At 43.4% G+C, this 24,965-nt stretch overlaps 1 long non-coding RNA gene across 1 annotated transcript; it reads right to left on the reverse strand.

Annotated features, from left to right (window-relative positions):
* Positions 1-1,262: 1,262 nt before the first annotated feature.
* LOC143272897 (uncharacterized) lies at positions 1,263-23,790 on the reverse strand. Its single transcript, XR_013050530.1, has 2 exons — positions 19,300-23,790; positions 1,263-4,853 (listed from the first exon to the last, which is right to left on the reverse strand). It is a non-coding gene; the product is annotated as an uncharacterized LOC143272897 (long non-coding RNA).
* Between the last annotated feature and the right edge of the window lie 1,175 nt (positions 23,791-24,965).

A 24,965-nucleotide genomic window follows, 5' to 3' on the forward strand; every position in this document is an offset into this window, starting at 1 on the left:
CCCGATCTCCTCCATCTTGCTTTTAGCCCCAGTGAGCATGGTTTCTTTCATCTTAATGTTGTCGGGGAGAAGATGAAAGGAAAATTTCCTTAATTCAACAGTGAAACTTCCCAATTGTTGGAGCACTTTGAAATACAAACTAATTAATAAGCACAGCTCTCCTCCGAAGCAGTAAGGATGGCTCCGCCGTTTTCCACAGCTGAGAAGGTTGCCATTAAAGCAGCTTGCCCCGGGCTGTGCACCGTCTGAGAACTTGGAGGCACCAGCCAGCCATTCTCTCAGGACAGCATGCTGCCTCTCTGGAGAGTGATCAGCTTTTATACCGGTTGTAGCGAATAGTGACTTCCTCAGAGTCTCCACAGTGCCCCTGGCACCAGCTAGGCAATTAGTAATGTTCTTGTCACCAGCTTTGAGCAACCCACTAAGGAGAATAAAGGAAAAGTGATTCACTGAATGGCCCTCTCTCTCTCACAAACACTTTGGGAGATTGAAAAAGAATCTAACAGTAATCACAAGTGGTGTGCTAAACTGGGAATCAGAAAGACGGAAGCATTTTGTTCATATCCTCACTCTGTGACAAGCCTAATGTCACAGTTATTGTCATTTCGCAGATAGAGAAATTGACCAGACATCGCTGTTCCCAACGGTAGCCAGCCGTCAGTGAGTCATTCGTCCGTATGTTGGCTTGGCTCAACAGACTAATGCGTTGTAGGCAAATAGTACTACAGCTATTCCAGTGAGAAGCAAATGAACAAAAAAGCCACCACCAACCACAAAACCACCAACAACCACAGCGACACTTTGTAGGAGGGCTTTCCCTGAGCGCACCTTCTCAGATGAAGCAATGGGTCCTGAACGGCCCTGTAGCGGCATAACTGCAAGCTGACCACAGTGGTAATGGACTCTCTAGCTACCTTTTGGAGCCCCAAATGCTTGGAGCATACCATAGCTAAAATATTTATCTTTCTAAGACTGTAGCATAGTTTGGCCATGAGAGATAGGGGCTGTCATTGTAAACACTGTTGACTGTCAAGAATAAGAAAAATCCCTCAGATGGAACATGGATCTCTTTCTCCCTTCTTGAGGCACATGCTGTTTTCGCTAGTGAGGGATTAGTAGGCATGATGAAAACCAGCTAGGATATTCTGGGTTCACTTTGTTTGAGATCATGGAGAGATTTGATTTGGATGTCGCAAACCCCTGTGTTTAACATGAAAGCCAGGGGCTCCGCGTGGCTACTGAGTACTCCAAGGGGACAAATGTGAACTGGGATATGCTCTCTATAAGAGAAGCATCATTTATTGAAGATTTTTACATGAAAACAAAGTTGAAAATACCTCATTATATTTACATTTTATTACTGGTTGAAACTATGGTATTTCAGCAAGATTGGGTTAAATATGACATACATTTTTTAAATTGGTATCATTTGTTCTCTGTATGTGAACATTTCAGTTGTATGTGTGAATCACATGTTCCCATGAGAAAATGTAGCTGTGCAATGCTAACCTAAGAGTTTTCTAAATGTGAACATACATTCATTCACCCAATCAGACCCACAGACCTGCAGAAACCTCCGCTGTTAGCAGTTACTCCCTTTAGAGTGAACAGGAAGACAGTGTTCAAATGAAAGGATGCTTCCTGGCTCTTGAATCTGTATCTACTGGTTTACTTTTTAGTATTAGAAAATATCTCTCCCATTTTCTTCCTTCACCTTCTCTCTCCTCCTCCTCTTCGTCCTCCCCCTCCTCCTCCTTTTCCTTTTTTTTTTTTTTTGGAGGGGGAGGGTAGAGGTCTGCTGTTTAACTGCTCTATCACCAGACCCCATCCCCAGCAAGGAAAATCCCCTCCCCGCCTCCCTCTTTGTCTTATTCTCACAGGCACCTCAGGACAGCGCCCCACTTCCCTGTGTCTTCCCATGCTTAGGGGCGGCACTGGCCCCAGTGCTGGGCTGTGTGCTGTTACAGCCAGATTACCTGCTTCGGTCAGCTCCTCTCTTCACCCCGGGGCCAGCGCATTTTCCGATGACCAGAGAATTTTCCCTTCGTTGCCCTTCCCCCATCTATCACAATGCCAGGAATCTTCTCACTTTTTGTTAAATGATTGTTTGACTGAAAACTAAATCAGTGAAAACAATTCTTTAATTGAGACAGTTATTTGGTACTGTTAATAATAATGGTTGGGGCTGGAGAGAAGGCTCAGTGGTTAAATGCTCATACTGCTTTTGCAGAGGACCAGAGTTTAGTTCCCAGCACCTACATCTAGCATCTCGCAACTGCCTGGAATTCCAGCTCCAGGGGATCCCAACATCCTTTTCTGGCCTTGGAAGGCACTGTATTCATGTTCAGAACTCTCTCCCATGGCACAAATGTATACATAATTGGAAAAAATAGAAAAATAGTTGATGCTTGATTGACAGTTTAGGGAAGATGTGTTAATTGACTTGACAATGGTATTTTGGGGGTAATTCTCCCTCATTAAAGACATCACCTAGAGGCTGCCAAGAAGGATCAGTAGTCAAGGGTATTCCCTGCTCTGGCAGAGGACCCTAGTTCAGTTCCCAGCACCTACACTGGGTGATTCACAGCAGCCTGTGATTCCAGCTCCAGAGCTCACTCCTCACCAGAGAGGCAGGATCTCCATGACTCGGAGCAACACCATGATATCCAAGCGGCGTTTTGGTGAGGGTCCAGTATTGATGGTACCAGAGGCCAGAGGCCTTGAACCTGACCAACAACACATGACACAATGAACATTTGCAAGTAAAGCTGTTTGGACAAGAGGGTCTCCTGCCTGACACACAGCAGCTCCCAGTGCCACTGAGATGATGAAGAGGTGGGAAAGATGGAAAGGCAAAGTGGTTTTTTTGTTTGCTTTTTTGTTTGTTGTTTAATTAATATTCTTATTTGTTTTTTATTCTCATCTTATTTTTATTATTTCCCTTTTAGTTTTCCTTTTCGAGGAAACACTACAAGGGTGAAGGGTAGATATGTGAGGGACTGGGAGATGAGTGGGGTTGGGAGGACATGATGTGAAATTCCCAAAGGATCAATTAAAAAATTTTTAAAAACCGATTTAAAAAATCTTCAAAAACAACTTGTAGGAGTTTTAAAATCACCTTATCTAGGTTGCCTATGCCTTGGTGCATTATGATACCCATGCACAGGCATCACTATTTGGCCTCAATATGCTCACAGCAATAACAACAGCAACAACAAAACCCTGCTATGAATTGGGAGGAAGATGGGGGGGAATTGGAGGAATTGGAGGGAGCAAATGTGGGTGGATATGATCAATAGACATTGTATAAATGTATGAGATGTTCAAAGAATAAATGTTCAAAGAATCACCTTTTGATTCATTCAATACTTCGAAGCACCACATTTTATTAAGCACTGTTTTTTTTTTGTTTTTTTTTACATATATATAATTACTCCCATTAACTCGGGATGCTGTGAAAATAGTATGGATGACTACAGAACAGCTATGTGAGAATTATAAAGTGTAAATAATAAAGTAATAAGTAACTCCTTTGTATTTGTATAGCATCAGCCAGCAAAGCTTTGGTAGAAAGGCTGTACATTTGCATGCACCAGGGGTTGAGATGGCTCCTTCAGAAAACTTAACGTTGTGTTTAGGGTATTACATAAATTATGGTTTAAACCCAGACATGCAGAGAGTTGGTGGGTGTGCTATAATATTCACTCTGACACAAAATGTGTAAGGGGACTGTTGTGAGTAGACCAGGACACCTGGTCACCCATAGTTATATTTAATGAGGATCATTTCCCAGGCAAGAGAACAATGGTGCAGAAAGGGTGGGTGGATGGATGGATGGATGGATGGATGGATGGATGGATGGATGGATGGGTGGTTGGGTGGATGGATGGGTGAGTCAGTGGATGGCCCCTACAGGGTGATGGGAAGGGACCTTCACTCATAATGGAATCCCAGGCGCTAGGACTAACATCCTAAAAGCTTGTCTTTTGTTATGGCCCCCTCCTCGGGAGTGGCTGCCTTTCTACTTCTCTCCAGGTGAATCACACACTGTATGAATCCCCTTTGTGAAGTTCCATCGCAGTCTCACATCCAGAAATCAGCTCAGATGGCTTCGGCTCCTCTGGTGTGTGTGTGTGTGTGTGTGTGTGTGTGTGTGTGTGTGTGTGTGTGTGTGTGTGTGTTTGGGGGTGGGGGGTGGTCCTTCCTGGACCGATGTTTAACTGAGCTGGTAACCTTTCTCCTTCACTCTGTGCTTGCCATGACAGAAGCCGGAAGGAGACAACTCAGGACCTGCAGCTCTTTAAAGACACGTGCCTGCCGTGGTTCTCGGTTGTTTCTTCCAGCCATCCTTGGAGAGAAGCTAATAGCTGTTCTCTCTTGATCAGTGCTTCCAATTAAAACGTGGGCATGCATTATTATCTTCCCTTGAGAGATGGAGAATCTGTGGTTCTGAGCCATGAAGAGATTTATCCAGAGGGTGAGTCATGCTGGAACTATCTGAGAGAGTCTGCGGCCTTTTCCACTGCACCACCCTGCTTCGTAGAAACCTCTCATGAAGAAGCGCTGCCTTAAATGCCGCTTACCACAAAGGCTTGAGTTATTCCCGAGTAATAAATGTGTGACTGTCACAAGGTCTTCTACCTTGTGCCATTCCTTTGAGTTGTTCCTTGGGTCAGTGTGATCCCACGTAGCAATAAGCACAGAAAATCTAGGGGACGTCTGCGCTGCTGGCACTCCATGATGCCGACCGGCATTATTTAAGATTTCATTCAAAACCTCCTTTAGGGCGACTTCTGTGCACCTGCAGTGCCCGTTCGAGAAGATCAACAAATGGCTGAAGACAGATTTCTCAGCTAGAGGAAAGAATTATTACCTTACCATCAGTCTAATGAAAACAGAGGTGAAATACCAACCTGTGCTAGATAAACAGCACGCTGAGCCATCCATCACGCTCAGCCGCGCTGAGCCCAGCGCCCTGACCAACGCCACCTGACGACTGCGCCTGTGCACACAAGCTCACAGCGTCAGAGAGTTGGGGCCTTTCCTCACAAGTTTTGTCCAAATAAAGAGCCAGACAGGAATAGTTTAAGCTACTCCTTATCCCAGTCTGAAGTCCCTTTTCTCTCAAGACAGCAGCATCTTCTCAGGCTTTTGCTTCTCACTCGTATTCCCTGCTGAACTGTGGTTGTCCTCTAGAGCCCTGTTTCTTCAGAATGGTCCACTCAACATTTCCCAAGTCGACTATCAGGACCCCCTATTTCATAATCAACACATTCCTTCGCCCAATAGAAACCCCTCCCTAGTCACTCTGGGCACAGAGCTCAAGGTGCCCAAAACTTAGGGCAAAAGATACCATCACTTGTTTTAGCTTTACAGTATCATGAGAGGTAGAGAAGGCATTAGTGAGCTCACTGGAAAGAAAGGAAGCTGCAACCTGGATGAGGTCACTCGAGGTCGTAGAAGAAAGCTAGAACCCAGGGCGGTTTTTTCAGAGGTGTGGACAGACTGCAGGCTACCAACCCAAGCTCAGCTTCCTGCCCTGTATCAGACTTTTCGGATGATGTTTCCAGACGTCCTTTTCCTAAAAACCAAATCTCTAACAGCATCTACACAGCCGGATGCCACAGAGGACCTCTCCGCAATTCCTGCTCCTCATTCTCTTCTACAAGTTAGTGATGACAGTCTCGTGGACCCTTGACATCTTGTACCAGGTGCACTTAAATTTAGAGGCGGTGACTGGGTATGGCTACTCCTGACCCCAGAGTCCAAGGTGAATACTAGGATAATGGTTCCTAGATCTAGATCTAGGTTTGTTTTGTTAAAGGTCCCTGGTGTACAGAATCCTGAGCCTTTGCTGTGCCCAAGACTCTAGGTCATTTAACGGTGTGATTCTTGCAGGAAAGGTGGCATTCCCGCTGCTGTTGACAATATCAGAAGTAGATACGAGGAGGAGGGAGGTCTTTACACTAACCAAATGGAAAACTCGGTGAGGCCAGAATCTGGTTTTAATGATACTAATTGCCATGTATCACTTCCTCACTCCCGGCAGCAGCCCACAGTTTGTGGGTGGAGTCAGAATATAAGACACGCCCATTTACCCAAGACTTGCTTTCCTCGTCCAGCTACCCAAAGTTAACTGTAGTCCAAAATGTTATATGGAAAGTTACAGACATAGCAACCTCGAGGGCTTCAACCGCGTGTGCCCTTATGAATGACGAGATGAAGTATTGCTGTCAGACCTTGCCTGCCCAGGATAGGAATTATCCCGGTGTCCATTACCATTAGAGACTTTTGGTAACGATGTAGGCTATCAAACTGACTGTCACAATACAACAGCTGTGTTTAATCCTTATTTCACTCCACGTAGTCCCAAAACACAAGGGGAATAGTGATGGCCAAGCTGATATGACAAGAGAAGCCAGAAAATGCCTCGTTTAATTGAAGAGATGAGTGTTCTTGACGTAAGGAGAGAGAAAAAGAATTAAATGCCAAAGTTGCTCCGATCTAGAGTAAGAATGGAACTTCCCTCCATGAAATTGTGAAAGAAAAGGAAATGTATGCTAATTTTATTATGCTACAGCCACAGGGAACAGTGTACATAGTTAAGATGAAGCAGGCATTAAAATGTGCATGTACAAACACATAAAGTTCAGTCCGATTCTCAGGGACAAGGGTCTCAGAAGAATCTCCAGTGGGCTATCCCACATTGGCCACCTTTCCCCTGCGGGTTCCTGTTCTTCCTATGACTTGTATCAAAAAAATTCATTGTGCGTTGTGACTTTTTTTTTGTATTGAATGTCACCAAGCCAAACTTAAATGTTGACCTTTTGGTTTTCTGGGTGTATTTATTGGAAAGTAAAGAACAACTGTAACAGTTTTAAAATGCAAATTTAATGCTTTGAAAATTGTTTGCTTGTTCAAATGGGCTATTTTCAGTTAGTAGCACCAAGTCCAGAGATCTACTTTTAATGTTCTCAACTCAGTATCTTGTACAACTGTGTGGTATTGTAAGGAAGTCTGACAATTCAACCAAATTCTTACGAATGTTCTGATCCCCACCCTGCCCCAGTCCCACCTCCCAGTACCTTATGACCTTTATTGACTGTATAATAACATTGATAACACAAATTCCAAAATAGGGAGTTTAATTCTTTCTAAAAATTATTTTATTTTCAAGTGTGTGTGTGTGTGTGTGTGTGTGTATGATGTGTGTGTGTGTGTGTGTATGATGTGTGCATGTAGGAGTGCCTGTGTATATGTCACAGTGTGTGTGTGAAGGTAAGAGGACAGCTTGGCAGAGCACTACACACTTTTAGCCAATAAGCCACCTCTCCAGCTCTAGGGAGTAGAATTCTTAAAGGAAGAACTACACTGGCATTTTCTTTGGTTTTACAAGATAAGAAAATACTGTGAGTTTTTGTAACTTTCACATGATAATAAAAGAAAGTAATGTATATTTTGTTAACAATGGCGTGATGGAGAATGGGTTTAAAAATCTCTAGCACATTATAAATTGTGTTGGACATCTGTTGATCTTTGAAATAAAGAATCATAACAGAAATAAAATTGAATATTAAGTAGATTTGTGTAATGCTCGTGATGTGGCAGGCATTAAGTACTCACCTTTTTTAAAACAACAATCCCACAGAGGCTTAGCATCCCCACCCAGTACACAAATGGAGAAGTCAGACCCAAGTGCTTTTCAAGATGTTCAGAAACGGCATAACTTAGTTAATTTATAAGAAACTGATGACTAAGTAGACATGCTGACTATTTATAGTCAGAAATGCAGACTATCTCTCTTCAAGGTGCAGTAAACCTTTCATCCCACCTGTTTGTCACTTTTTATGATGTGGTAGTTTGAATTTAATTGGCCCCCATAACTTTATGGGGAGTGACACTACTAGGAGGTGTGGCTTTGTTGGAGTGGGTGTGGCCTTGTTGGAGGAAGTGTGTCACTACGGGGGTGGACTCTGAGGTTTCCTATGCGTAGGATACTGCCCAGTGTCTCAGTCAACTTCCTGTTGTCTGCAAGATGTAGGACTCTCAGCTAAGTCTGCCTACGTTTCGCCATGTCCCATCTTGATGATAATGAACTGACCTGCTGAAACTGTAAGCAAGCCCCCTCAATGAAATGTTTTCCTTATAAGAGTTGCTGTGGTCATGGTATCTCTTCACAGCAATTAAAACAAAAACAAAACACTTAAGACAATGATTGTGACAGAATGCCTTTGAGAAAGCAACTTAATGATAGAGGGTGTTTGCTTTGGCTCATGGTTCCATGATTCCAGTCCATGATCACGTGCCTCTGTTTTGACAAGGGTGCACCATGAGGAAGAACATTGGTGAACAGGTGATGTAGCAAAGAGCCTACCTCACAGCGGAGAGAGAGGTTGGGTGAGGGAGACTGGGCGTAAGGTATATCCATAATGACCAAGCCTCCCAGAGACCTACATCCTCCAAATAGGCTCATATCCTCTTTCCCACAACCTCCAATTATTAATGCTATTGAATTATGTCTCTATCAATAGATCAATCCACTGATTAGGTCAGATCCCTCCCAAACCAACCACTTCCTGAAAGTCCTACTTTTGAACACTGCACTGAGGACCAAGCCTTGAACACATGAGTTTTTGTGTGTATATGGAGGGCAAAGCAATTAAAAATTCAAAATATTTATCACTTTTATTTGCCCCTGGAAAGATGCAGATGGAGACCCTCAGCAGTCACTGGTCTTGAAAAACATCTGACAGCATCTTTTTGATATCATATTATTTAAGAAGCTTATTATTCAGAAGTCTCTCAAGGGAGAGTGAATAGCACCAGGACATAGTCTATGAAGCCCATAGTAAGGGCACATGACATTCCAAATAACCCAAGTACCTACCCACTCCCCAGTGACGGAAGTGCCCTCATCCTTAAGGCATTCTGGACAGATCTCTGCCTCTCTGGTTACTTATTTTGTGTCCCAGTGCAGTTCACCCGAGGTCACATACTTTCTTTTACTAGAGCCATATTGTATTCCCAGGGTAAGCATGTTTTAAAATTAGTTCCTTAGTATGCTAATGAGTATGACTTTAAAGGGAAAAAATAGAGACAGTGAGTGAGTTCTATGATTTGAAAAAAAAATGTTTGCGAAATAAAAGTACACAGTCAATTAAAGGTGACCTCAAACTGAAGGCCTTGTGCTCCTTGCAAGTTGGGCTGTACCCCTACTTTTTCTGAAATGATTTTTCCCAAATGGAAAGGAAACATTTTATCTCTTTCAGTTATGCATTTATTTAAGTTCTTGATGTCCAGAGGTTGGCCATTTCCCATTCCCAAGGCTTCTGAGAGAAACCTCATTGTTACCCACAAATACAACCTCCCTCTAAGCATGTACACTTGGTGGAGAATAAAGTTTAATCGATCAATACTGGAACTGTGACTAACTGTGTTAGCATCTCACCCACCATGGCTGTTCCACAAAATGGGATGATAAGAAGAGCTGAGGTTTGGGGATTTTTTTTTCCCATGGTTGTGAAACCTGGAAGTAATCCAGCTGTTGGGTCAAAGACAAACTTCACCTGTACTGGTTTAGATCCATCATGCATGCGAAATGGAAAGATAAGGTTACACCCAGTCAGGTGCTGAAATACGGGAAATGGAACAGACCCGAGGGCCACGATAATTAAAGCAGAGCTCTGCCAAGCAGGGCTTATCAGCCACCGGCACTGTCGACTCCCCAAATGTGCAGAGCTCAAGATCAAACTCAGCAAACCCCTGCACATGGCTGAGAGGTGCTTGGAGGACCTGTTTGAAGCGGAGCCTGAGCTTCGCTGGCATCCATTCAAATACCTACAGTGGACTTTGATCACAGAGCTGAGGGTCACAGGATTTCAGACCCAACTTGAACTCAACTACCTTTAACTTTGACAAAAGGACTAGATTCGAAGAAACAGAGACTTCAGTCCCACGTCAAGTCGATGTGAGGGGCCGTCAGTGCCCTACAAACAGCCTGAAAGCTGCAGGTCAGAACAAGGGCCACCAAAATCTGTCTTGACTGATGTCTTTCAAGATATTTTCAATTCCTATTTCCCCTCTGCTGAGCTCATGGGCACCAACAGTGATATACAGAGTATCATTTGTTTCTCTACTGTATTTACATTTTCCAGGTCATACCATGTGCTATGCCAACTGGAGATTTTTGGCGTGGCATAGATTTTGGATAAACATAATAAAGATTTGTTTTTCTTTGGTAGAAAGCTGGTCTCACTGTCTTATGTGATGACATTTAATGATTGTGTATTGGTCCAGCCCTAGTTCTTGTGTACCTTGTCTTAGAGGGCTCCATTCATGCGCTCTGTGACTAAGGGTTGAAAGAAGAGAAGCTGGTGTGTCAGGTGTGTGCTGATGGAGTGCGAGTGGCCTGGGGAGCTCAGTCCTGCTAAGTGATTCTTGGCACTGTTAGTCTGGGCCAGATGTTCTACACAGAGGAATTTGTGGAACCCGTGTCTATTAAGAAAGGACTTTCTTATACTTGGACCCCTTTCTGGCACCTGCAGAACTCTTTCTCAGTGCATAAGTGTGCAGTGCTTTCCCTCTGAGGAAACAGTTACTTTAGTTCCTAGTCGTGTTAGCAAAGAAGTGTTAGCTCATGGCAGCGCTCCACCCCAACAGACCAAACGCAAGCCCAATCCACTAGGTGTATTTAATCCACCCGACACTTTGAACACTACAGCTTAGCCTCCCCCACTTTCAATGTGCTTAGTAAACTTACCATGACAATCCATTCATACAAAGCCCATTTTTATATAAGGCATAATTTACTGAGCACTGTATAGGAAGTGAAAAATTCTTATTTCTGTAAAAGGGGGGAAAATCTTAAGTCAAACCACGGGTCTATATATGTAACTGTCAAAGTTCAAAACTGCTGAACAATTGCATCAAAGCTGCAACTATTTTCTATTCTGTCTTTATAATTATCCATATCTCCTCTTCTTTATGAACATGAATTCTAAGTTAAAATTCTTTTGTGTACCTGTATGTGTGTACGTATGTGTTTGGAGGACAGAGACCAACTCTTGATGTCCTTCCTAAGGAGTCATTTCCTCTTGCTTTTTTTTAATTAAAATTTTTCATTTGTTTTCCATGCCAACCACAGTTTCCCCTCCCTCCTCTCTTCCTGTCTGCTCTCCCCACTTCCTGTCCATCCCCTCATCCAGTCCTCCATTCCTTCCATGGGAATCAGCAAAGCATGCCATTTCACGTTGCAGCAGGACCAAGCTCCTCTCCCTGCATCAGTGCTGGGTGAGGCATCCCTGCATGGGGAACAGGTTCCCAAACGCTGGCTCACGAGCTAGTGACAGGTCCTGATCTCACTGCTAGGGGCCCCACAAACAGATCAAGCTACACAACTGTCATCACATTCAGAGGGCCTAGGTCGGTCCCATGCATCATCTTGCTTTTTGAAGACAAGGCCTCTCACTGGCCTCGAGCTCGCCAAGTAGGCTAGACTGACTGGCTCCTGAGCCCCAGGGATCCTCTCGTCTCTGACTCCTCAGCCCAGCATTACAAGTGTGCACCATCACACCCAACTCCTTTTAACATGGGTTCTGGAGATCGAACTCATGTCCATGTGCCTGTGCCGCCAGTCCTTCACTGGCTCAGCCATCTCCCCAGGAAATCAAAACTCTTCGGTAGTTGGAACAACCCGCTTCCATGTTCTGTCACACCCACCCATGAATGTCCAGCAAAGACACCCTGTGAGGTCATGAACTGTCTGTGGCACATCTGCATTTTGCATAAGATTTCTGGGTAGCCCTGGGTGTGCTGGTTATTTGTATTCAATAAGCTGATGATAGCTGCGCTTTGTTTAATGTTGAGCTGTTATCACTAAACACATCATTGAAGTTGCCATTTAAAATAGTCTTTAAAGCATAAAACAGCAGTCTAGTCTTACCTGAGGTTTACATCTTATACAATAGCAAGTAACAGTCCTGCAGCCATTTGTGACAGCATAGGGTCAGTGTTCTTCCCTCTAGTTTCCGCTCTGTGTTTCAGCTCACTGCTACGTAGACTGTGAAATGTCCTCTCCAGGCTCACGTGTTTGAACCCTGGTCCCCTGTTTTGGGAGGTTGTGGAGCTTTTGTAGCAGGAAACATGGCTGGCAGAGGAGGGTCACTGGTGATCGTCATTAAGGGTTAGAGCTCAGTGCTACTTATGACTGGATTTCTCTGTTTTGTTTTTGTTTTTGTTTTTTTTGTTGTTGTTATTTTTATTTTTGTTTTCTGGTCAGCATCACGTGGGAAGCTTCTGCCACAGTGAGCTGCCCCACTACTCCGGCTGCCACACTTTCCCTGTCATGATGAACCCTCTGAACTGTGAGCCAAAGCAAATCCTTTCTCCCTGAAGTTGCTTATCTCAGATATTTAGTCATGACAATGAGAAGAGTAACCAGCACTCCCACTGACCTCCACACTGTGCCTGGAGGCACCAGCTGGAGCTCTGGCCCTTACAACGTCCTCGGCCTGTCTGTTTCTCTCAGCTTGCTATATGGCTTAGCCTTACTTCCTCAGGTCTCTGTTCCAAAGTTAGCCATCTTAGCGGGGTTTCCCATGGCTACCCCATCTAGCTCCCCAACACATTTGAAACTTTCTATTTTATTTCCTTGCTTTATTTTCCTCCCAAGCATTTATTACTGTAAGTACATACATATTGCATGTTTTATGCTTAGCTCATTTACTATTGTTTATTGTCATAGCCAGAACAAGAGGTCAGGCAGTCTCTCTTTCGCTCCTTGTTGCATTGTGGCACATTGGAAGTAGACAATAGGGATTTTTGGATGACTGAACAATTAATGAATGAAAGGAGTAGAGGCCAGGCTTTCTGCTTATCACTTGTAATGAAGTAAAACATAGTTTTTTATTTGTAAGAAGTTTAAAGTCTCATGGAAAAGACAGGCATCAAGTAAGTCATTAAAATAAAATGTGTCCACAGAAAATCTTGCACATAGCATTTATAGCAGCTTTATTCATGATTGTGGAAACCTGGAAGCAATGAAGAAGTCATTCAGTTGGTGAACTGATAAACTATGGTGTCTCTAGGCAATGGAATGTTGCTGTTAAGTCTTGCTATAAGTATCAAGTCTTGAAAAATACCTGAAAGACTGGGTGGTGGTGGTGGTGGTTCATGCCTTTAATCTCAGCACTCAGGAGGCAGAGACAGGCGGATCTCTGTGAGTTTGAAGCCAGCCTGGTCTATAGAGCAAGTTCCAGAACAGCCAGGGTGACACAGAGAAACCCTGTCTCAAAAAACAAACAAACAAATAAATAAAAGAACTGGAGGAAACTTAAGCGCTTATTACTAAGTTAGTGGAAGAAGTCAGTCTAAAAAGGCTGCATTCTAGATGATTCCAACTAGATAATATTCTGGACAGGGCAAGATTGCAGCAAGTAATAAGAACAGTGGATGTTGGGAAGTTGCTGTGGATATCGCTCTGTATGCTGTGAATGTGTTGCTCTAATTGGTAAATAAATAAAATGCTGATTGGCCAGTAGCCAGGCAGGAAGTGTAGGCAGGACAAGCAGAGAGGAGAATTCTGGGAACAGGAAGGCTGGGTCAGGAGATACTGCCAGCTGCTGCCATGAGAAGCAAGATGTAAAGATACTGGTAAGCCATGAGCCACGTGGCAAGGTACAGATGTATAGAAATGGGTTAATTTAAGATGTAAGATCTAGCTAGCAAGAAGCCTGAGCCATTAGGCCATACAGTTTATAAATAATATAAGCCTCTGCGTGTTTACTTGGGTCCAAGCGGCTGCAGGACTGGCAGGTGAGAGATATTTGTCCTGACCACCAGCAGGTTGGGACACAGGAAATCTTCTAGCTACAGGAAGTAGGGTATAAAAAGGAGTAAACCCAAGAGAACAGAGGATTTTTAAAGGGTAGTAAACTTATTTCATGTGATACCATAATGTAAACATATGTCATGTACATTTGTCTAAATGGATAGAATCTCAATACCAAGAGTGAATCCTGGATATAAAAGACTGCATTTGGGTGATGATGGTGATGATGATGATGATTGTGACAATGATGGATGAAGGCCCATCAATTATAACTGACTGACATTTAAGTGGATGGTATCAACAATGGACGACTGTCTGTATGAGAGGGAAGAAGGTGTATGGGAGGGCTTTGAACATTTGCTCAATCGTGCCCTACAAAATAAAACAAACAAATGCACAGATAATATGTGAGCAAATCAAAATGTCATCAAGATAAACGCACTGGAAATGGAAAGAGTAGTGTCTATACTATGAAAAATGCTAAGGGCAGGGAGAGGGAAGAGCGGTGAGGCCTTGCGTGTTTGTCCTGAAGAAATGATAGGCTAACCAAGCCCTGGGCTTTTCACCAAGGACTAGAGAAAATAGGACGGGCTGCGGGGTCTACAGTTGTAACAGGGGTCCCAGGGAGCTGAACCTGGGTCTCTGGAGTTGTACAGGGCTCAGGAGGAGGAAACTGGTTCTCCAAGATCTGCCAAGAAATCTTCAGGAGATTGAACCTCAGGGAGCCAACAGGGGGTTTTCAAGCAAATTGTGAGATCAGAATATCATTTTAACTTAACTTAGGAGGGACAAGACAAAACGTTAAAATGAAGTAGATCTTAGTGTGTACACATTGTCCAATCTGCCTGAGTGAAAACCAGCCACCCGTGGCCAACAAAACCAGGAAGCAGAGGGAGGGTCCTAATAAAGCCCTCTTCCTGGAACTTTTCAGTTCCAGAACACATGGAGCCTATCTCTAATCAGGTCCCCGTTTATTGGCAACGTCCTTTTTATCCAGCCAAATTTCTGCTTCCCTTCCGAAGAACCTTCACAGCTCTTCGTGTTCTCTCGGAGACTTCTTCCTTTGATGTCCTCAAGTGCTAAGGTACACACTACACTCTTTAGCTCTTCATGGTCTACCTCTTGAATCATCTGATGCTTTGTACCCAAAGCAGAATGTCCTGTCCTGGCTGACAAGACTTTGTGCCTCATCTACCTCCCCCTCACCCACCTAGATAAGAGATGAAAACATGCAGTAACCTCCAAAAACATACTAATTAATTTCGGTCCTGATTAGACTATTCCCTGACACTCTGCAATCTTAGAACGATGCTTAATGAGTCATACTCTATGAGTCAGACCATCTGAGAATAAATATGTCAAGAGGAAATGCCAAAGAAAGAACTGAACAGACACCAAATAAACAAATAAACAAAAAAAAAAAAGGCCAACTGTATAGAACACCAGGAAATTGCCATAAAAACATCCAATGTAACCTGAAAACAAGCTTCAGTGACATCTGGGCATCTGAACAAGTGACTGACACCTCCCTATCATCAATACTGACATCTAGAATAATGGATGAGATATATAACAACAGCTATAGTTTGGGGACATGATTCTTTCCTCTGTCTCATTCTCTCTGCTAGTGAAAATATTATGGACAGGTTCCTTAGTGATTACTTCCGGCAGGAGTTACTCCAGTATCTTTCCTTTGGCTGTCCAGAACCACTGAACAAGCCGATGTAAAACAGTACATCACCCCTTAACTCCAGTTTCAAAGTCTCAGTTTATTGCAGCGAACTAACTTTTAAGTGAGAACCTGGTGGTGTTTTCCTGGAGCCTTCCGGACAATAACAACGAATGATCTAGATCAGGCAGTTTCTTAACTGTTCCAGGTACTCACATGTGAAAGTTACATCAGTTTCCCTCCACTTCAATCATGTGTCAATTATCTCAAGTTTATTTTGGGGCATCAGTCACAGAAAGATTAGGGGTGCCAGTCACATGGCTCTGGTTGCAGGGTGTCAGCACTTCTATTCTGGGTCCTTGTGTTCAAGACTTTATAACTTGGCCATAAAAACTAATCACAGGATCAATCTTGGCATCTAAAAGTCACTCCCCAGAAGAATTTTTAAAAAAGAAAGGAGAGAAAGAAGAAAGCTCTGGATGCCGTTGGCTGCCGTTTGTACATTCTCCACAGGTCCCAGAATGGATTGGCAAGGATTTCCCCTTATCTTATGGGAATGGAGTGCTTCGAGGCTTTTGGGTTAGTTTCTAATTTGACTTGAAGCAAAGGTCAGTGAGGTCTCCCATGACACACGGGACTATTTTTCTCGGGGTAGTGATGGGGGAGGAATGAAAGACTACCACAGAGACATCAGGTTTCCCATCAAGGGTGTGGTTCCAACTGTAGACAAGATGCAATCATTGCATTGAAATGCTCTCTTCCTGGACCAACCTCCCAATTTTTAGAAAATGCGTAAGTATGAGAACCAAGTGTTAGCCTTGTTTCCTTCTGGACCTCCAGCATCAGACTGTGTTCCAGAGAACTGTGAACATTATGCTACTGATACTTACACTCATACTTCAGAGAGGTATTAATTCCAAACTACATTTTATGAATGAGGAAGCTGAGACTTAGACCAGTAAAATAACTTGTTGAGGGTCATAAAAGGAAGCTGGATTCCAAACCAGGCTCAGGGACAGAGGTTAGATCCGGATATATTCCACTTAGTTCTCGCAGAGGAGGTTCTTTACTGAGGCAGCTTCTCTTAGATAGAACAAACTACACACAGTTAGACATACTCACCAGGACTTCATTTTCTGAGCATGGTATCTGGGGGGCCAATTCTAGCCTGGGTGTAAGTGCAGTGCATTGGCCCCCTTTTCCACTGTCCTCTGGCCATTTTCAGCAGGAAACGTGAGGCTGTAGAGTTAAGTGATCATGTTGGCTAATAGGTAGCCTTAATTTTAAGACAGAAATATCTTACTCTCAATGAGGAATCTCACACAGGCCCTGGTCTCTTGGAACCTGGCTCAGTGGATTGCCCCAAACCCGAACGAAGATTTAAATTTGTGTAAGTTAAACATGTTTTTAAATAACTGCTACTGGTTTGCTATTGTTGTTTTTGGAGAATTGTTTGTTTTGCTTTGTTTTTGTTTGTTTTTTTCAAGACAGAGTTTCTTTGTATAGCCTTGGCTGTCCTGGATCTCGCTCTGTAGACCAGGCTGGCCTGGAATTCTCAGAGGTCCGCCTGCCTCTGCCTTCTGGGTGCTGGGATTAAAGGTGTGCGCCCCCAACACCCCGCACAACTGCTCATCGTTAAAGTTCACTTTAGGTTACCCCTGTCCCGAAACAGTAGTAAAAGCTAAGTTTGTCAGCTTTGCAAGATTTTAAAACTCACTTTTCCGTCTTATAATTAATAACCTTAATTCAAGGAGACAGAAAAAACTCTTCTCAAAGGAAAACCTTCTACCATCTTTCGTCTTTATAGATGAAATTTGCATTCGATGAATTCTTTGATTTGTAAATATGTAGATCACATTTATAGAAGTTTATAAATGTACAGCCGAGTTTACTTTATCATAAGCTCAATATACAAAGACTAAATCAGTTGCTGAATTGGGCACAGCACCTATTGCAACATTGACACTATAATATCAATCACAATGATAAGTTTTATTGTTTTCATAAGGAGAACATTATTTTCTAAGCTTTAATAAGATGCTTGAGATTTTGAGATGAATTTTTTAAAAGTCTAGATTCACATTGATACCAAATACATAGACATATTTTTCATAACTGTTCTTGTCTCTTGGGTCAGCAATACAGTTTATAATCATCATAAAATTTCATTCCTAATTCCTTTCCATTTGCCAGAAGGAAAATATGGATGCTTATTATCCAATTAGAATACTCCTGATGCTTTTAAGGTAGATGTCATGTGGGTTTTGGAGTTTCCCTAAAGATAATTAAAAAAAGAAAAAAAGGCAGCTGGTTGTCTTCAAAGTGGTTTTTAGTGCTCTGAGTCTGTAGGGATCCTTAGCCACTTTTTCCCTACCTGTCACGTTCTCATGCATTCTGTGACGTCATCAAGGGGCAACTAGAACATTTTAAAAGTTTGGTAGCATGTGACTAAAAGTAGTATTTTCATTTGATAACTGAGTATAACACTTGGCTTAGAGTGGCCAAGATCACCTTGAAATAAATGCGTGAATCCAGAGTTCATCCTCTTGGTTGGATGTAGTGGCCCTTGCCTTGGGAGACATCAGAGGTGTGTCTTTGAGATGGACGTTGTCAAAAGGTGTTCATGAAGGTGTTTTCTCTGGGTGACTCACAAGGTGTGACAAAAGAGCAACCTGGCAGGTGCCTGCACCTTCAGGAGAGCTGACTCTATTGCCGGGCTACACTTTCTTGCAGAGAAATCAAATGGGTCAATGTGATTTGTATCCATAAAAAGAAAGTGCAGAGGCATCAGAACTGCACCCCGATTCACTGGGAAAGAATTGTAAACAGAATTTAGGCGGACACTCCTTTTGACACACTCAACTTCTATCTCATCTCTGTACTTGATCATAATCTTAAACCAGAACTGTGTAACAATGAGTGGGGTTTCCTCCACCCCCACCCCACCCCCACAACACTCGTTCATTAGAATGTCTTCTGTCTGGGGTTGCTAATCAAACTCACAGGCAGGCAGCCTCTCTGTCCTTGCATCTATCCATCAGAAAGCCTTTATTTTGTGTACACATGAATCCAGTTCTTTGAAAAGAAAACCTCACAAGTTCGTAAGCTCGCAAATGTTTACTTAATAATTTCATGAAAGCACTCATGGAAGTTTCACTCTGTGAAGATTCCTTATTTGAGCTCAAAGTTCCAAAGAACTGGTGGTCCTCCAAAGAGCACAAACTGAGTCTTTGCAGTGGGAACTCAAGAATTAAAGGTTGGATGGAGTGATATTAAACAGCTATTTGAATACTTAGAAATAACATTCACTTGTAATGAGTGTTATAGTTTACAAAGAGCTGTGTGTGCCCCTGTACAAACTCAGAAAAATAAGTTTATCTGTCATTGTTAGAAACAAGTCACATGTATACTAATACACTCGTGTGTGTGTGTGTGTGTGTGTGTGTGTGTGTGAGAGAGAGAGAGAGAGAGAGAGAGAGAGAGAGAGAGAGAGAGAGAGAGAGAGAGAGAGAGATGGTATTTTCTTTTAAAGCTGGCCATTTTTTTTTACTAGAGATATTTAATAGTAGGTTCCATATCATTAAAGATGATAAAGTAATGGGCCCTCTTCAACTGAAAGTCATATTTTTTTTAAGGACACGGGTCGGCGGGTTGATGACTTAAGTAGTTTCACCAGCCTTGGCATATTTGGCACGTTACTGTTTTACACTCTGGCAGGAGACACTAACGTTTGAACACCAGTTAGTCCCAGTCTCAAAAGCTGTGAGTTTTGATATATGGCCCCCTCGTTATGAAAGCTTACCTCTTTATGGCTTCATCCAGGTGAGTGTATGGCTCCAGGCTATTCTTCTAGGCTCTTGGACCTAGAGGAATGAAGCTTGGCACAGGGATCCTCAGGTGCCGGCTTGCAAAGGCGAGTCCCCCAGCCTCAGGCACCGCTGTGTTCTGGGATCCCAGAGACTTCAGCTAGGATATGGAGTTGTTGAATCTTTCATAGGAGGAACAGAGCTTCAGCTGTCAAGGGGACTAACCAAACAGGTGACAAGCCACTGTACATCAAAGACAGGAAGTCTTTCCAAATGTTCAATTGTAAGGACACAAAATAACCTACATTTTTTTTTAAAAAAAAAAAAAAGGGAGGGGAGCCAGTAATTCAGTATTTCAGTGTTTGTTCTAGTCTAATGAAGCATGCTGGGTGGGTAGTAACCGGTCCTGGCCAACCCTACTCTAAGTAGACGGCAGCCTTTTCTGCCTGAAACCCACATTTTCAAGATTTTTTTTAAAGGTCACCTGAGTTCACATCAGATTGAAGTTACTATGTAAAGACTCTCCCTGGGCACACCAGTCTGGTTTAAAATTACATTTCATCAGGAGGTTTAAGAAACTTAATGAAAATGTTTAAAAGTTTCTCTGAACACCAAACTCGGGGAAGGCAGAAACTACTACAAAGGGCAGCCTTGGGAAATGAGTGGATGGATTATATAAGCTTTAAAAACAGTCTGTGGAAGTCCCAACCCCCAGCTTAAATGCATGGGGTTTCCGAAGTGTTTTCCCCCAACTCAGAGGGCAAAGTCTAAGTGGATTTCTTGTCAATTCCTTCAAAACCTTGGGGCCGAGGATGTGGCATTTGAACCTTGTATCAATCGCTGCTAAACTCCTGAGGGTTTATTAAATTAATTCACTGAGAATGAAGGGAAGGCTGGGCGAAGGTGGTGAAGGCCAGAACAACCACATATGTTGTGTTTGCCTTTTGCAGGGCCTCTGCATCCCCAGGATTTGGAAGAATTACTGGACGGATGTAGAAGCAGGAAGGAAAGAGATGAGTGAAAGCCAATCTGACCTCAGAACACACACAGAAAGGTGTCCCTCAGTGTTTACACTTTCAAAAGTGAAAATCTGAAAAAAATGGTGAGATTGGAAAATTCCTGGGTAACCAAAAAGCCTAGCCCAAATTCCTTCCTTTTATCAAGTTAAGCCTCTTCCAGCAAGGCCAGAGTAAGCTGCTTCCGGCTTATAAAGCAAATCAACTTATTTCTGACCTGTCACTCTAAACCGCAAGGTTCCTAAGGCCGGGGACAGGGAAGAATTATGAATGGAATTAACTCTTTTGACTAGGAATTTCCTCACTTTTACTGGTCTTTAAACTAGACTTTTATACGTTCATACGTAGTCGATGGAACAAACACAGAGAATGACGCTTTTCACAAAACACTCGCTTCAGAGTGATTTTACAGTTAACGAAACTCAAATATGAACTTCTAATGTGGAAAAATGGAGTTTTCCCTTGTGGGTTTAAAACTGATCTGGAAAAGTGATGAGCTGGCCACGAGATTTCTGTCAGAAACTGAGGCTGAGTCTGTATTTTAAAATATAATTTACAGTGCTCACTTGCTTTCATAAACCAATCTGCTTCTCATATGCTTAGCTTTAGTCACCTTAAAAATACATAAATTTGGTATTTGGTTATTGAGTTTTGAAGTTGCAGGGTAAAATAATTTAGAGGGTCATAAATACAGAACACAAGAAAATCCCTCTGTGCAAAGGGACCTTAAAATGATCATGGAAAGAATAACTGATAGACTTCATGATTTAACCTCAACTATTAGTTATTTTATTCCTTAATATACAGTCTTCAGTATAAAACTTTCACTGTCTTAACATTTTCCTACATTTGTCATGTCCAAATTGATTTCAGTTGCAGTCCAGGTGCATAAAAATTGAGACCAGGATCAATGCCACGTTCCAGAAAGAGAAATGAACTTGGGTTGTTTTTACTCTAAGGCACATGTTCAAATCCAGTTCATGGCTATCAAAAGAAGATTAACACAAAGCATTTACTAGCTTTTTTAAAAAAATGTACAAGAGGTAGAATTGAATAAAATTCAGTACTTTTTTCTGATAGCAGATATAATTAAACATTTGGAGCTCTTAAGAGAAAAACCAGTCACTAAAAATTCATACCGATTTTAAAGTTGACTTTGGAAAAAATAATTACTTGACATTTTACTGGTCACTTTACCGCAGTAATAAAATGCTTTTTACAAACTCCTTGCCTTTTCAAGTTCTGAAAATATAAGAAGGGCTAAGAATGTTTTTAGTTTCCTCGTAACACATTGAAAGGTTTCTACCATCTTAACAGATCTAATTACCTATATACTTTATATCAATGTTTGCATTTTTAGATAATGAAAAAAATAGTCCCTGAATGTTTTGCTTTTTGGAGGAGGTGATATGGCATGGGGAAAACATTTTTTTACAGCTTATTCTTACATTCATTTAGAATATATGCATCACCAAGTTTCCTTACAAAAACATTTGACCTTAAAATGTAATATAGATTGTATTCACAGGCTTGGAAGCTCTCTCTCCATTAAATGTCTTGAATGATGCTGTATCAATCTTCTTTAATTAAAAAAAAAAGACTAATTACAGCAATCCTGTCTAGCAGGAGAGAGGTAAAATAGTTGTGATATTTTAATACTTATGAATGTGCTTTTTAAATTAGAGAATGGATTCATTTTAATCCAAACTGTGGACACAGAACAAAATAACGCAAAGTATAAAGTTCCCCTTTGAGCTTCATAAATGAAAGAAAGCGAGATTACAAATTTGAAATGAAAGCTCCGAGTCTCACCCATTCGGAGAAAACCCCTCGGCAGTAAAAACCCTGCCTCTGAGCCGAGCTGCCGCGGGTGTGTTCACTCCACTTCTGGACAGGCAGCAGTGACCCAGCACATTCACAGTGGCCCTCTGCTGTGCCACCTGCCCCATCCCCAAAGGCAGACAGACAGTCGCCTCAAAGAGGACCTGTGTTATTTATATCCATCCCCTGAAATTCTGTTCGTACCAGCCCTCAAAGCCTTTGATAGCAAAGGCCAAATCACATTCAGTTGACTCGTTTGTTTTTCTAAACCTGATGTTCCAACCTATTTAAAATTCAACACCGTATTTCGCAGATGACAGGAAACATTGTCATTTAAAAACAGTTAAACACCTTTCTCCTACAGGAAAAAGTGTGTAAAACCGGGGTCGGTTTGCACCAACTGCTCTCGAGCTGGAGTTGTCTGGGAGTTCTACTTATCTAGACAGGCTTAGGGATGCCTTTTGCCCTCGAACACTCACCTTGCCACTTCCCTAGCAATGGTCCTTGCCATCTGGAAAATTACAACTACAAGCTGTCTTCATTCTAGTAACCCGTGTAAGCTTCCACGGGAGCCCTTAGGAGCCCGGGTGATCGCTTTAACTCACCACCTCCAGGCTTTCCTCAGGTTGGACTAAAAACACATACTTTCTGGCAAAACGTCTACTTCTGACATGCAGCCTTAGACCTGGGACATCCCTAAGGAGAAATAATGCCACGAAACACGTCACTGCCCACTCATTTCCCATTTCACTAACTTCCAATTAACACACGGACACGCTCTCTTCAGAGGCGGCATTTGGGGACTGCAGAAACAGAGGGGACATGTTGATTCTCTATGGCTGAAAAGCACTTTCACTGGGCACCATGACCAACATCTTTCTCCTTGGACGGTACAGAGACATAACTTTTCAGACCTGGCACCCGTCTCTTTACAAACCTGCACGTGGCGCTGCGGGGAGGGGCGACGTGGGTGGAAGGCACTTCTCTCTGGCAAAGCGAGGGCGACCAGCAAAGGCCAGGGCTTTGCACTCCAGCCTTTTCCTGCCCATCAGGGTCCACTCGGAGGAGCTTGGAGAGGAAGGTGTACTCTTTCCCAGGCGGAGCCTCCAAGATGAGTTCTGAGGAGACCCTTCGGTCTTCGTGGGCCCGGCAGGTCCATACCTGTCCCGGGGAGTTGGGGAAACCCGGTGCAGCTGCCTTCCTGAGCCCGTGCGCCTGGGCAACGACCTGGAGCCAGACAAGTGGCCCAGGACTGCAGGGAGGCAGGGAGCAGGGACCCCAGGGCGGTGGATCACTCTGAACTCCCGGGACAGGGCGAGGCGGGAGAGATGTCGCTCTGGAGTTGGCGGATGCACTTGTCCCCAGCGGGAACGGACTTGACCCCCCACCAGCCTCTGGAGCGCCCCGGTGGCCCTCGACAAGCTGGAACATCTGCCTCGCGGCTTCTTCCGCTTCGCCTTGGGTGGACGGCCACTCCAAGAGCTCTGGTCTGTCCCCGACCCCATGCTCCCCCAAGGTTTAGAATCGCGGTGGACAGCGCATCCCACTCCCAGGCTCCTGATCCGAACGAGGGCACCGAGCGCTGCCTGCGGCAAAGCTCGACCTACACTTCATTTTCTTCCGATTTGGAGAAAATGTCACAAGAGTGTGTGTGTGTTGGGGGGGGGGACCCTCGCACTGTAAATATGATTTGGAGGGGGCGAGGCGAGGCGTGCAAGGCCCCGGGCGGCGTGGGCACCTTGCCGGAGATTCCCGGTCTCGCAGCGCACCCTAGTGGACACCCTGGCCCGCGCCGCCGCCCCCCGGACGCTAACTGGGTCTCCCCGCGCGGCGCACAATCTGCAATATATTATTTCTTGCAAAGTATTGACAATGTGCGAGACTCCGGTAACCCTCGAGCTCTTGTCTGTAATCAGCACATTTATTCACAAGGGGGTGGGGGTCCGAATTAAATCCCCATGACCCTGATTAGGTTACAGTGTCGTTTTCCCCTGGATCCTCTTTTAAACCCACTCCGCACTCCTTCTCTGTCTATTACATGCTAATTTAATTTTACTGTGGACGATATTTTCAGCATTTGCTGAGGACAGTAAATTTTGTAGTTTATGTTATTTCACTTTTTATGACTTTTTAACACTTAATAAAATTTTATTAGAGCACTTTTGTGTTTACAAGGCCACAAAACTCTTGGCAGGTTGTCAGAAGTCCTTTTTATTATGATCCTACTGATATACTGCTAGTAATGAAATAATCATGTCCAGAAATGTATCAAAGGCCAGAGGGATTATCCCACTTAATAGCTCCACAGATGCGCCCAGAAGAATGCGGACTGCGGCGGGACAGGCTGGGAGGCGGCCGGAGGAAGGAGGCAGTCCCCCACTCCTTTCTTTACCATGTCGGTTGCTTTCCTAAAAGGCTACATTCAGGGTCATGTGACTTTCCGCGGTCTCAATAAAAAAAAAAAGAATTTATTCTATTGCAAAATGTGCTTTTCTTTTTATTCTCCTTGTGTGGGCTTTTAAGGCCGGTCTAGCGCCGTGGAGCTGACTCGGCGGATCCCGTCACTCACTTTCCTCTCCGTACTAAGTGTACTTTCGTGTCATTTAAGCAGCTGATGGTGACATTGGTGTTGAGAGTACAGCTTCTCCAGCTCACCCTGAAGGCTTGGAGAGGGACCCGGGAGGGCCCGAGTTGTTTGAAGGTCTGTACCCTCCTGAAAACCACAGCATTTGCGGTTGCTGTTCGGTTTTATTTTGTTTTGCGAACCAGAGGACTCTGCCTTCTGCTTGACAGAGAGTCACAGTGTAGTCTTTATTTAGTTTTGG

The sequence above is a fragment of the Peromyscus maniculatus genome, chromosome 4 (genome assembly GCF_049852395.1).
Source record: "Peromyscus maniculatus bairdii isolate BWxNUB_F1_BW_parent chromosome 4, HU_Pman_BW_mat_3.1, whole genome shotgun sequence".
In the NCBI taxonomy this organism is placed as follows: domain Eukaryota; kingdom Metazoa; phylum Chordata; class Mammalia; order Rodentia; family Cricetidae; genus Peromyscus; species Peromyscus maniculatus.